This window comes from Eurosta solidaginis, chromosome 1 (assembly GCF_040869045.1).
Source record: "Eurosta solidaginis isolate ZX-2024a chromosome 1, ASM4086904v1, whole genome shotgun sequence".
Lineage (NCBI taxonomy): Eukaryota > Metazoa > Arthropoda > Insecta > Diptera > Tephritidae > Eurosta > Eurosta solidaginis.
Genome location: NC_090319.1, coordinates 278,505,983 through 278,521,252, shown reverse-complemented (window position 1 = coordinate 278,521,252; position 15,270 = coordinate 278,505,983).

Genomic DNA, 15,270 nt, shown 5'->3' with positions numbered 1-15,270 from the left:
CCGCGAAACGAAATTTTTTAGAAAATACAGCCATTTCATTTTACCACGGCGGCCGAATTAAATGTCCTTTTGCCTGTGAGCCACATCTTAGGAATCGACTCTTGAATCTTTGTCGTCATAGCTATCTCCCCGTCTAGGTAAATTTGCCTTTGGTTCAAGTTTTTTGGACTAGTTATCAAACCACTAATCGAAACTATATTTTTCTCACAGCACGCTTACTGAACCACACATATGCATTCGCATCTATGACCTGATTTTGGCGCTTCTTTCTTGCCTTCAAATGTCACAGTGCTTGTTGCCCTCAATCTTTTCACTAAATTACGGTGCTTTTCTTATAAGATTCTTGTCCCTCTCAGTGAGAGTGGCAGAGTCTTTTCTCTGTATCTTCTTAAGGTAAGCGAATGAGTTTTTGTAGTCCCTTTGACTTTATTCTGCATTTGTATCTCCCTCAATCTCAAAGTTTATTTCATAGGCAAAGCATATTATGTCGATGAGATTGCTCGTTGATCTATTCTTCTTCTTATTTTTCTAGCGAAGGCTTTGTAGAGTTTAAACGACGTTGATGACCTGGCGGATTCAGAAATCTTCCCCCTTTGGTGAGGTTCTTGCGGTCGCCAAAACTTTGCCTTCAAAGTGAACAGTATTCAACAAAGGTATGGTTAAAAATTGGTTTCGAGAACCTATAAATTGCGCTGGAAATCCCTTGAAATGGTTAATCTACTCAACCCTTTAACTCCAAATACTCCATCTTCGATAGTGGTGCTATTGGTTAAACCTCTTATCTGAGTTTTGGCATTGCCCCCATATTAGAATATGGAATCGTCAATGTCATGCTCCTAGAAGCATGCTCTAAAACACTGTCTCTTCTTGCAGAATTATTCGTAGACATGATAGCCTTTAATGCCACCGCGCTGTTGAGACGTCGCTGATACCAAAACTAAGGATCTAACCATTTAAGGCGTAAATTTCTCAAACAAGTGGGCTCGCCACAGTCGCTTCGGATTCTGTTTTCACTCCGTTAAAAAGATTAACATTCGCCCTCTCTTGATAGTAGACGGCACGTATTAAGGTGCTATGAGCTAGCTGTAGCTCTAAAATTGAGGACGCACCCAGGTAACATCATGTGCCGGTCCTAACATTATCGCTGGTAACTCAATTCTTGGCGCTCGCATGAATGGTTAGTGGCTCCTTAAGGCGGTGGAAGCATCTGCACCACTTCAAACTGCCTGCCATAGAAAAGTAGTTGCTATTGATATCAAAACTGGGTATAAAAACGTTTCCAGCATTGAATGGAATAATGTTGGCACTCTCTTTAGTTACCACTCGAGCTACCACTTGTTAGTGCCACTTGTCCTTACATATACACAAACATAAATGATTGCACCAACCAATGTGACGCGACTCGCGCAAAAAGCGAACGAAAAAACAAAATTGTTCCGCATTTGCGCGTAGCTCATCCTGTAGCGCCTTCAATAGAGCGCAGACACAAAACTTCAACCAGCTGGCTGGTTATATTTGAGTTAGACAACCAATATAAAAAAAACGGCCTTAGAAAGCAGTGCATGGGCCCAGTTAATAGTTGATATGCGGCGTGTGGCATGCGGCATGTGATATACGGCGTATAGTGAACAGCAAAAAAGTAACATGCCACATGCCACTTGCCAACAACTAACGGTTTATGGAAACCCGATTGTCTGCATAAAGCAAAAGTGATTGCAATGTTGCTGCGCCCGCTTATTGTCTTTTGTCTTATTGTGTTGCTGTCTCACACAGTTGCACTTGCTGCCAGTTGCAGTTGCACGTTTCCTGTTTTTGAACCTGAACTTCAAAAAACAAAATCACCAATTAGTTGTGAGCAAATACAAGAAAAGAAAAAAACAAGAAATCAGATAAGAGAAAGACAATCGCTAATATAAATATGTTTGATTTTGTAAAAACATATGTAATACATTTTTTGTTGCATTTTTGCGGTTACAAAATAGTTTTAATTTATTTTAATACTATCTTATTTAGCTGGCTCGAGGTCTGTGTTGTAAAATAAAACACCGTTGATGATTTTTTCTTTTTTCTCAACCAATATATTTCGACTGCTCTGCGGCAATCGTCATCGGGGTTAAAAACTAATAAAAACAAAAATAATAATAAATAAACAATTAACAAATTATCACAAAAAATTTGTATCATTTTACATCTGTACATACGTTTCTTAGCACGTCTGCCCTGTGTGACGTGGAGTATGGTACTGTCTTCCTCTAAGCAAGTGTTTGTATATATGCGCGGAATTGTCCACGTCGCTCTTAAAGTTGAGTCGTATGTTAGTCGGTACGTTGATAATGTGTAGCATTTCAAGAGTGAATCGTTTACTGTAGTGTTGTTCTTGTTGCAGTATTTTGGTCTCGTCAAAGTTAGGTATGTGCCCACTAGCTGCACAGTGTGCCGTGAGTGCTGTTTTCTGGTTATTTTGTTGATGGCATTGTTTTAGATCGGATTTATGTTGTGATAGCCTTGTTTTTAGTTTGGACTTAGTTTTACCGACATAAATACTATTGCAAGCTTCCTCAACCTTGCCTTTGCAGGGAATTTTATACACAACGTTGCTTTTGTCCATATTTGGTATAGTTGACTTCGTTTTATTGAAAAATTGTTTTACAGTATTAGACGGCTTATGTGCTATTTTTGTGTTATCCTTGTTGTAACAATCAGATTTAGCCAAACGTTCTGATAATTGAGGTACATAGGCCAGCGACTTAAAATTTAATGGTTTTCCGGGTTTTTGTGTGTTATTTGGCAATTTAGCTTTTTTGATTAACCTTCTTATTGTGTGTTTAGGAAAATCATTATTTCTTAACAATATGACTATTTCTTTCTTTATTTCCTTGTGGTACACTTCGTCTGAGGTAAGTAGCATTTTCCGTATACAGCCCAATGCTGTATTTATAATCATGGATTTGGGATGCTTAGAATTAAAATTTATAATTCGTCCTGAAGCTATTTCTTTCTTATACCACTTAAGTTTTAGTCGATTGCCTTCTCTGTTTATTTCAGAGTCTAAATAAGCTAATTTTCCGTTATTTTCTACTTCTACAGTAAATTTTATATTCTTGTCAAAATTGTTGAGGGTGACCTCGAGCCAGCTAAATAAGATAGTTATTTGAAGAATAAGGTCGCCAAAAAATACAATTTATTTTAATACTATTTTTCTGGTGGGTCATGCTACTTTCGATTCAAGTGAGTGGGTAACAAATAAGCCAACTAATTTGTTGTTGCCACCAATGTATGGGCTCTATATCTGACAGCTATCGAAAGTATTAGCTATACAATTTATTTGTTATTATATTATTTTAAAAAATCTTTATGCAAAATAAATTTTGTTATATAAGAAAAGAAGTGGGTTTTAAAAAATTATTCAATTACTGAGCTAATAAATAATATAATTAGAAAGCTGCATAAGGTGGAAAACTTCATTGGATACTTACTTTTTAAATATTTACAAAAGATCTGAACTCTTACAAATTTGCATTTTCAGAATTTTGAATTGTCTGTCTACTGCTTAAAAGCTCTATTGGTGACATCAGCATTTCATGCATGAATGGGCGACAAGTGACGACGTACTATGGCTAAAAACTACGTTTTTTTTCTTAAATCTTTAGGTTATTTCTTTAGATAGATATTTACAATTTTTGTTGTTGTATCGGCCTACTGATTTGTAAGATCGCGGGTTCGAATCGAGCTCAAGGCCTAACATTAATTATTTTATCATTATTATTGTTATGATAAATTATTTCTTAATTGAAAAAATTATTAAATTAGAATAGAAGAAAGAAACAAATTTAGACAACTGCCAAAGCTCATTGTATAGATCCATTTCGGGAACTGCAAAATTCCTTCATCGGCAACGTTTAGGCGCCGCTGCTACAACCATTCGGCTATCACAGCGGTTTTTTTGTTTGTCCTCATTATTCCTACTTCTATTCTGGTTCTTGCCAACTGATATTTACAACACTGCGACATCTGTTGCAGAATGAATGTGAAAATTGGACTTGTTTGATGGCAATGCTGCCATAGTGTCATATTTTATTAACAAGTTTTGTTGTTATATCGGCCTACTGATTTGTAAGATCGCGGGTTCGAATTGAGCTCAAGGCCTAACAATAATTATTTTATCATTATTATTGTGAAGAAAAAATTTATCATAAAAACAATAATGATAAAATAATTATTGTTAGGCCTTGAGCTCGATTCGAACCCGCGATATATACTAAAGAAAAACTACAATGCTACTTACGGTGGTGATTTTCGAGATACATTTCTGAAGCATGCGATATTTTTTATCTAATTTTATTGTGTTGGTCTTATTCTTTCCAACACAGCTTCTTGTCATGGCTCCCGAAACGTAGAAGAATGATTGGTCGAAAAATGAGAGGGGCACTCATAATGTAAAATGTTGACATTTGAATTTCCTTCAGTACCTGCTAGCATTTCGTTTGGAGTTTTTATTCTGCCATTTGCTCCACTCTAAAACATAATGTAGCTCGTAGCAGAGCATACAAAATGTTATAATTTTTTTTGCTACAGCTCTGCTCTTTGCTCTGTTCTTGTTCATAGGCGGTGCAGTAGCAGAGTATACTATTCATTACTACTGCTTCTCTGGAGTAGTAAATGCAAACACTGCTTTGAAGATCATGCTAGATCTATTTTAGATTACATAGTTTCTTGTGGTCTGCATGATATAGCTCCGACCATTAATTAGAACTTACTCGAGAAGAAGTTCCTCGCGTGTCTCTCCTTCTTGAGAATTTCTCAAGTCTCGATTTACTCGTAAAGCTCGCGAGCTTCCCGACATTCAATTTACTCGATGGCTGTTTTATATATAGCTTTACACCACATGTATCATCTCTGAATCAAAATTTTATATATTTGGCTTATATGGCATGACTGAAATGTGTGGTGTTAAGCAAATACAGAGCTCAAAAAGCAATTTCAGGGCACAAAAATAAAAATTTGAAGACAAGTGTATGGTATGGCGGTAGAAGTGTGATGGTTTTGGCCTACTTGGCTGCCTTTGGGGTTGGCAAAACAACTTTCTTTGATGGCACAATGACAAAAAATTTGTATTTAACCTTACGAAAAGACAATTTGTTTGTTAGGTGTACGTGATTGATTCTGCAATAACCCAGACAAAGACCCTTAACACAAATACGGGATTGTGCAGGCATGGGTAATATGGACTGTCCACGCCTCATGAATCCACTTCCACAATCTCTCGCTTTAAATGTCATTGAAATTTTGTGGTCAATTTTAGACTCGGCTACATGGCAAAGGCACATTAGTAAGATAAGCCATTTAAAAACAACTCTTGTCAAAGAAAGGCATAAGATACCACGCGAAGCCGCTCTAAAACCAATTGCATCTATGGAAAATCATCTTGAAGGTTATCATACGTGGTACTAAACTAAATATCAAAGTACGTTCTTCTAAGGCATTTCGAATTGCTGTGACTACCGATTTTCAACGCCAATATATTTTAAATATATGACACCTCAACGTACCGAAAAAAAAAGAAATTTGAAAGAAAAAAAAAATCCGGTGTTTTTTGGTGTCTCATACAAACACATGCTTATTTTTGATTTTGCATACGCTATCGGTCTAAATGTAATTTTGAATAAACAACTGAAACATAGCACCTTCAACTTTAAATGGGTTCGTGCGATACACCAATTCAGCCTTAAATAAAGTAAAGCATCTCGCTTAGTGTGACTACTTCTCTCCGTTTAGTTCCACTCGTAAGTGCTCTCAAGCACGCTATTTATCTCTTTGTTAACGTCAGCGTGAACATAATGCTTTAAATCATATTGAAATATTTAATACGTAAAAGTACCGAAAAATGCTTTACTTTCGTTTAAGAGTTGTTTCCCACAAGTACATGGCGCCATATAACCAGACAGGTGAAGTTAGTAGTACAACAACAAAAAATTTGACGGCCCTTATAATCCGGTAATGAATTTGGATGTACTAGGGGGAGAAAATTGTTGATACTACTTTGCTACTTTTCTACTACTTTAGTAATGTTATGAGCGAAAAAAAGCCCAAGTCGATATATCATCACATTGGAAGTGGGGACATGATAGAAAAGTGAAGAGAAAGCTGAAGACAAGGAATGAAAAAGTAGAAGAAGTTGGAGGGAAGCCGGACAAGCAAAGGACGCGAGGAAGAGTGAGAGTAAAAGTAAGAATAAGGATAATGTATTGAGATAAGATAGTAAAAAGAGCTTAATAGGAAGATTGAGAGTATAGATAAAATTAATAGTAATCGTGAGAGGTAGACCTGGATAAAAGCAAGAGCGGGGAGATTAAGAGAAAAAGGGGGAAAATTTAGGGAAGAGTTAAAGATACTGGGAAATTGAATGAACCGATCAGTGTTGCCAGGTGATGCAAAAAAAAGAAGCTAGATTGGCAAAAAAAAGGTTAGAAAAGGCTAAATTTAGAAAAAAAAGAAGCTAAAAAAAGGCCAGAAATTTTTTCGTTAATTCATTAAATTTTTTGGTTAATTGATAAATTTTTTTTTATTTTTTAGTTTACATATTTGTAAATAAAAACTTATAAATATAACTTAAGCATAACTTCCTGTTTCAAAACATGTCAAACACATTTTCCTTGACTAGCACATGGAAGTACTTTAAATGATTGCATATGTGTATATACATAAGAAAAATATTACAAACTAATTATTTATATAAAATATTCCCCGTCTGAAGAATCAGAAGAGCTTAAGTCTGGGTATAAAGTTTGGCTATTTACCATAGATATGAGATCATCGGTAATTTCAAAGTCATTACAACATTTAGATAGGCGTTTTAACGAGCATCTAATATTAAGCAGCGCATTAAGCATTTTAATTTTTAGTTTGTTCCTTAATTTAGTTTTCAGAATTTTCATGCCACTAAAAATTCTTTCAACCTCCGCGTTACTGAGGGGTAATACTAAAAAACTAAATATGAATTCGACAAGTTCTAAAAAAGGAGGTTCGTTTAATGCATTTTTATGTTCTCGGACTTCCGACCAATATTCCATGGTGGAGTGTACATTTTTCCATTGTATAGTTATAAGTTTTCGCCACTGCAGCTCTATTAATGCTATTTGACTTGAAGAATAACTATACTTCTCTTTTTCAAAGTAAGAAATTTGAAATTTTCAACGAATTTTCAGCAGAAAAAGAATTAATCTTTTGTAGAGAACTTATATTATTAGGTGTTCACAGGAACTATTGAAATTATTTTATTTTAGAAATTTTTAAAAATACATTCGGAGTAAAAAAGGCCAGAAAAAAGTCACGAAGCTAAACCCAAAATTTCGAGGCTAAAGGCAAAAAAAAAATGCTAAATCTAGCCTCGAAAAGGCTAACCTGGCAACACTGGAACCGATTAAGGTTAACCTAGACAGTGAGAAAGGGAGAGAAAAGAAGAGAGCGGGGGGATGGTAAGAGAAGAGGCAGGTGGATAGATAGAGAAATTCAGAACAATGTCTGGGAGTAATTAATGTTTGTATTAGCGTTTCCAGCGGTTAACCAGAGCTGTTTAAAATAAAGTTCTGATAAGCCAACGCTTTTTTTTGGAATAAGGCAAATCTATTAGCTTTGATTTGTGGAAGCATCTTTGTTGTAAAACCTCTGATGCTATATATTTTTACACCAGCCACTTTCTTTCTGCTCAATGAGTCTACCTCAACACTTGGTTTATATAGATAAATGTTGGGACTTGGGATCGTTTACCGTCAATATCGAATTTTCGTATTACAAGCCTATCAGATACTTATACGCAACTTCATGTTATTGTTGCAGATCGTCAAGCATCTCATTGACGTCAGCAGTATGTTTCCGCATTCCTTAGTTGTGGACTACCCTGAAGTGTGATACTCTAAATATCCAGATATTCAGTTACGTTGACTTAAACTTTTCCATTTCCTCTCAGGAAAAGGAAATAAACATTCCCATAAAAGGAAATGCAGACCGCAGGCATTATTTTCCTGCACATAACTTCAAATTTCAGAAAATATTTATGTAGTATTTTTTTATGGTATTGGAGAAATCAATGCTGTACATACATCAATAAGCAACACTTAAATTTATGGGAGCGAATATTGTCAAATGTGACTCTATTTTGTAACATTTACTTCACCTGTCGGATTTATTGCATCATACCACAGGTAATGATGGTTGATTATAAAAGAAGTAGTGTTTTCACATAGTGGGCTTTTGTGAAATACGTCCCCAAAAGAAATGCATCATAGAAGAACTGGATATGACACCTACGTATGTATGTGTAGACACTTATAAGTTAAGCACTTATGTGCATTGACATTGACATTCAACCTGTGGCGCCACTGATGGAAATTTAATGGCCTCAGGAGCAGCTACCTAAATTGGCAATAAAGTTTTTCACATAGCTGCATTATCATGGAGTACTTAATTGTTTCTATTTATAGATATTAGACAAAAGATAATTAAAAAAAAAAAATTAAGTAGTGTTTGGTTTGTGAACGGCGATGGGTTTATTGCCGCCAGCTTGTACAAGCTCATACATCCAATTTACAAAAAAGAAGGAGATTTTCGCTATTTCGCAGTAAAGCACGCCACACAATCTATTTTAGCGATAACGGGATTGGAAAAACCAACAGATATAACGTCTTTCTTTATTTGTTCTTCTAGTCTATAGAGGTCCCACTATTTTTCAGCTGCCAGGTTGTGGCGTCGATGGAAGTTCTTTCTCGTAATCTCTACATTTATTTCCCAGATAAATCCTTCTGGAATTACAGGAAGTACCATAATTATTCCGGTGATCTTACTTTGAATACTTCAAGGGTTATCTCATTAAAGCGTTCATGAATTCCGAGCCATACATCAAGAAAATCTTATAGATCCTCTGCTGTTAATTTTTTCTTATTAAAGATCAAGAGAGAAGTTCATTTATTTACCAGTTGCACACCCAGTCTAACGCAGCAATTATTAGCAAGAAGGAAAGCGAGAAACGTCAGAAACTTCTTCAAACTCCGCACACTACAATCATGCTCATCTATCATTAGACTCGTTGAACAAATTACGATTGATATATTGAAAAGATGCAGGTGAGAAAGGACCTCTTCGGCTCCTGCAAAGTCATGAGCTGCTACAAGTTGAGCTAGGTGCCTCCGAGTTAAGCAGTTTGATACACTTCATTAAGCCCGTTATGCACGCTGGAAGCCCATACTGCATTCCATATTTCCAATATATAGACGCTTAAGATTAGTTATATGTCGAAATACTTGACCGTTGAGATATTCAACTGAAAGTGTATTCATATGCCGAGCCTCGTTAACATTTTCAGGTGAATATATCACTTTGCTGCTACTCTTGCAATAAGTCTGTGTTACTCTGTGCCGCGTCGAGTTATGGCCTTGATATAAAGAGTGACGATGTGATCTCTGATACAGCGTTTCTACCCAAAGGCGGTAACTTTACAAGAAACAAAAAGCTTCACGAATTTGAAAGAGCCACGTGGTATTCTTGTCGGGAACACCAATACCGAGAAGTTGTTGTTTTGATATCGGTTTAATATCGGTACCGGAACATCATCGTCAAGTTATAATTTTGTTATCACATTGCTATCTCGAAGTCAACGGTTTCTTTCTGATTTCTTATCGGCTTGTTATCGACGGCTTACAGATGCCATCGATTTTATATTAAAGTTGTATTTGTATCTGTTTCATAATCAAGGGATGCGTTGTCGATAACAAATTGATACCGCGCTGATAACAAAATAGTCAAACCGATAACAAAAAAGCAAATCAATAACTTGTCGATATCAAATCGGAAATTTTTTGTAACGATTTTCGATAGCAAATCAATAACACGCCGATTAAAATTTGGTAGCACTCCGATCAGAAATCAAAATTTTTTATATATAATCTATAGTTTTTTAGTAACAAATTGATAACTTTTCGATGAAAAATCGATAAATTTTCGATAATAAATCGATAACAAATCAATAACACGTCGAAAACAGATTTAAAAGCCTCCGATAAGTAATCGATAACTTTTTGTTATCAAATCGAAAACTGAGAAAATATGATAATTTTGGATAATAAATCGATAATTTTCTCAAAAAAATTGATGACACCACAATAGAAAATTGGTAATGCTCCGATGATAAAGCTATATATTTTCAAAAGGTAATCGATAACTTTACGATAGTAAATTTTTTTGATAACACAGGCGACAAAATTTACCAAAATTCACACCTAGAAACCAGACTAAATATTTCCGAAGGTTTATGATGCACTGAATCCAAATCTGGTCTCTGAATTGCTCTATGAGCTTTGGTTTTCGAGATATCCTAACCTAAATGTGCAAAAAACACCAGGTTTGGCCATATTTGAGGTTATGTAGCCTAGCAGATGTTTTCTTTCACCAAAATTAAAGGTTGGTATCTTTAAACAAAAGTCTTCTTCTTTCAAACGGCGTTAAGCTTGCTAAAATATAATTTTTTTTCGCTGACATATCGCATTTTGAAATTTTCATGTTTCCAAATTTTTCTACACCTCAAAATCGATTGAGATAACATAGACATGATATAGTCGATCACTAATTTTCATGAATTGAGTCTTATTATAAGCTTTTATTTAGTTTCACTTTTGTTGTCTGTAATGGAATCTTGCAAGTTAAATTTGATACACTTCCCGGTGACCGATTGAGCTGAAATTTTGCACACATATATAACTCCGATGACAATGCAATATTTCTTTGTTAGAATTCGATAAATTAATCGATAACACAGTTATCGGTAAAGATTTTAAGACTGTGATATAAACTGTAAGATTTAATAATTTAGGTGTAAATTTTTAATGTTAAAAATATATAATTATGTACAATATAGAATTTTTTGTCGCAGACGAAAAAGCCTAATTATCGTTTATGCTTACAATGAACTTATAAAGTGTTATATTTCTTTAGAGTCAATTTATTGTTTACTTTTTAGTTAATTTTATTAACCAAAATAATAAAAGCTTATTTTTAAAAAAGTTTTTTTTTTCTTTAATTTTATTTTTCACCATAACTGCACTATCTAACCCTCGGGTACCAAGTCACACACAGCCCTAACCCCTAGAAACCACCCCTATCATACCGCAAGCAGGCTAATCCACTTAACCCTGGGGACAGCGTTTACTATCTTTTTTTTCTTAAAATAAGTCTTATTTATCTAGATATCTCACACCACAAGTGGGCTAACTAACATAACTGTTAACCCATAAACTCCCGTATCGTCTAACCCCTAGAAACCATCTCAAACATGAAAATTTCAAAATGCGATATCTCAGCGAACAAAAATGCTATTTGAGCACACTCAACGCCATTTGAAAGAAGAAGACCTGTCTTTAGAGATGCCATACTTTAATTTTGGTGAAGGAAAACATCTGCAAGGCTACATAACCTCAAATATGGGCAAAAACAGTGTTTTTTTGAACTTTTAGGTTATGATATCTCGAAAACCAGAGCTAATAGATCAATTTTGAGGCCAGATTTCGATTCATCGCGTCAAAATCCTTCGAAAATATATAGTCCGGTTTTTGGGTCTGAGATGCTGTCGGCCTGTGTAATTGATCCATAAGAGGCCGCCCAATAAGTACTACTTCGATAAGAATTAAACCGAACATTTTTCGATTAATAATCGATAAATTTTCGACAAGCAATCGAATTCGGTAACAAACGAATTGCTCATCGATAAGAAGAGAATAAATATCTTTAATTCGGTTTTACCTTTTAATCTTTAATTTTCTCTCCCCTCTTTTTCCTATTCTTTTCATTCCCATCTTTTCCTGGCTTTAATTTGCTTACTGATTTCATTCATATTAACTCTGCTACTTACATTTGTACGACATTACGCTACGATGCAGTGACTACACTGGTGCTTACATTCTGAATCCCCCATACAGCATACCAATACCACATACTACTTCTGCCCTTACTTTTTTTATTCTCCCATATAGCATACCACTTCCGAAGCCTTACATTAAACATTATACAAAAATATGAACAGTGCTTACGAAACAAATATGAAGAGTGCTTACGAAACAGAGCTAAAAAAGCTTCCGAGGCACTGTATGCATGCAAGAGGAGGCTAGGATGGACGTGGGGCCTAAGAGTACGTCTACCAAAAAACTTGTAGTGGTATGCAGATTATCAATGCTAAGCAAAACGGGAGCCCCAAAAAAAAAAATAGCATGACATCAGCAATGCTGGCCATTCTACACGTCCCGCCTTCAGGCTTAATGGCCAAAAATATCGCATTAGCAACTGTAACAAGGCTTAAGGCCTCGAAGCAGCTTGAGTGCAGGCTGTATGGTCATAGAAGTATAGCGACATCTAGTATCGGGATAACGGAATATATGGTCGCATGCCTGAGCTTTGAAAGAGATCTCTTGACCACAATTGAGCCGAATGGGTTTACTGCGTACATCCAAAAATAAGTAGATCCAACAGGCTGCCAGATTTTTGCAGCGTCTTTCAGGTGGAAATTATAGCCGTGAAGAAAGCAGTATAAATTATGGAGTGAGCGTGCTTAATATGCAGTCGCCTAAAAATATCTATTGGTAGTCAGCAACGATTGAGGCAATAATCTCACACACTTCTTCAACAAGAAGTGTCCTGGATGCTAAGAAGCATTAAAAAAACTTCGATCAGTCCGGGCCATACATCTGCACTGGGTTTCCTTTCATAAAGCAATAAAGGTAACGAAAGGGACAATGAGTTGATAAAAGAGGTTGCAGCACAGGGCTGAATCGACGGTAGATATCTCAATCAGTTTGGGAGCAATCAAAATGAAACAGGAGTTGAATATGATCCATCAAGCAGGAAAGGCGCGGACAGAAGCGCGAGGCTTCAAAATTTCAATGACGCCTCGTCAGTAAAGGCAGTTGTAGGAAGTGCGAGTTGCAGGAAGAAACGGTTGAGCACGTTCTGTGTTCGTATTCTGCGCTCGCCAGATCAAGGCTCCAGCTTTAAAGGGCGGCCGAGTTGCCAGATCTCGAGGCAGCAATTAAGCTAGATCCTAGAAAATTTCTAGTATTTGTCAAAAGGACAGAGGTATTCTACAATATAAGTTCTGGCACCTGATTGAGAGTCTGCGTTTGGTCGGCAAACACATTCAGTCTGTGTGAAGTATTTATTGAACAGCCAGTTCAGCCTAACATAACTTACCACCTTTGTTACTGTATACTGCGGCAGTGCTCATATGCTTCGGCGATGGTGGTTAAAATCTAAGATTCATAACATGCTCTATTAAACAAAGATAAGCTAACAAGAGCCAGCTATCAAATTTTCGACATGTAAGTAGGCTAAGTTCAGTCTTAATGACCTTATCGGTTGCATAAAAATCCAATATCATTTGCATCAAACTAAATCGAACACATTTTTCAAATTGACAGGCTTTTTGAATGAAGAGTGCAATAAACCCATTTTATTATAATTTTAGCCTGAATAATTTTATAGCCATACAAGTGGATTATAATAAAAAAAAACATGTTTATACATGCCTAGATAAATAAATACGTTATTATGGACGGCTCACATAAATTAATTACACTGACTGCGCGGTTAAACCTTGGCCATGGAGAGAAAAGAAAATAAAAAAATAAAAAAAATTTTAAACACTTCCTTTATATAAATGGACAAAAATCAGCGAAAAATGTTTCCTTATAAAAAGACATATTCTTGCTAAACTTTAATTTTTAAATTTTGACAAAGAAATTGCAAAAATATTTATGAGAAGTAAAAATATAAAAGTGGAGCGCACATTACTTGGATTGGAAAGTTGGTAGAAAAGGAGATATTAGTAGCCAATCAATTGCGCTCCACCTTTTTATTTTTAGTTCTCATAAATATTTTGCAATTTCTATGAAAAAATTTAAAAATCAAAGTTTAGCAAGAATTTGTCTTTATATAAGGAGAAATTTTTCGCTTATTTTTGCTCATTTATATTGTAACGAATTTAGTGCAATTCCTCTTATTTGCAACCTTCTGCTAAGTTCGAATCACTAAACTGTTGAATAAATAACCCCACTATTTAATAATGCAAAATGGCCATTATTAAATTACTTCACAGTAACGCTTATACTTCGCAACTAATAGATTGTTAAATCAAACTGATTGCCGCGTCTCTAAAGTTGCGGCCTTTTATACTCTCTGATTTCTCGTTTGCATACTTCTAGGCTCTTCCAGAATTTACTTAGTTACTGCTGTATAATTATAACTACATATGCGCTTGTATTTGTGAGCGACACTTCCACAATTATAATTGCATACTTTTCGCAGCATCTCAGATAAGATATCTGCATGTGTTTGTGCGTTGCTTCTCCGCTGCGTGTACGTACATATGTGTAGACATAATGATTGAATTATTGATGTGCATACAATTCACTGCTTAGCATCGGCTTAGAGATGATAGTATCCTTTAGTGCTGCTAATATTCGTTGCAATATAAAGGAAGTGCTTAAAATTTTTTTGTTTTATTTTTATTTTCTCCTTTTCTTACACATTCCTGGTGTCTTAACTTGTCTGTTAAGTTTTACGCCTGTAGCTCAATGAGAACTTACTTAAAAATCAATCTCGAAATTTCCTCCGTTCCGTTTAATTTTTCTAAATATCTCAGTCCGTGCGCCCCCTAGCCAAAATTTTTATATTGTGTCATCGGCTGTCATGGACCTCTGAATTAAGTTTGAAATTTCAGATCTCTAGCTCATCGAGAAGTTACTTAAAAGCTAGTTTGAAAATTTTCAAATTCTTATCTAATTATTTCGATCCGTGCTCCACCTAACGGATTTTTTCCTTTTGTTGCATTGTCACGGTGTTCTAACCATGTGTAAAGTTTGATGTTTTTAGCTCAATGAGAAGTTACTTAAAAATCGATTACGAGATTTGTATGAAAAGCGGACAAACATTCAACCGACCTAATATAAAGAAAGTAAAAAGAAAATTCAACCGACTCAGTATGCTAATTATAAAATAATAATACCAAAGCATTTAAGCTATTTTAATCATTTAACACATTATACTAAATTCCCCCACTTCCGCCTTTGTCTCACTAGTGTTCCAAAATTGGCTTGCGTTAATATTTTACCACGAACTGGCTTGGGGAAATGCAAATGCAGACGCCGCTTGTTGCAAACTCGCAGCTACTGCTGCACACAATGGGTATGAGGAGAGAAAACGATAGAGAGGGGCAACCCGACAGCAATCGAAATG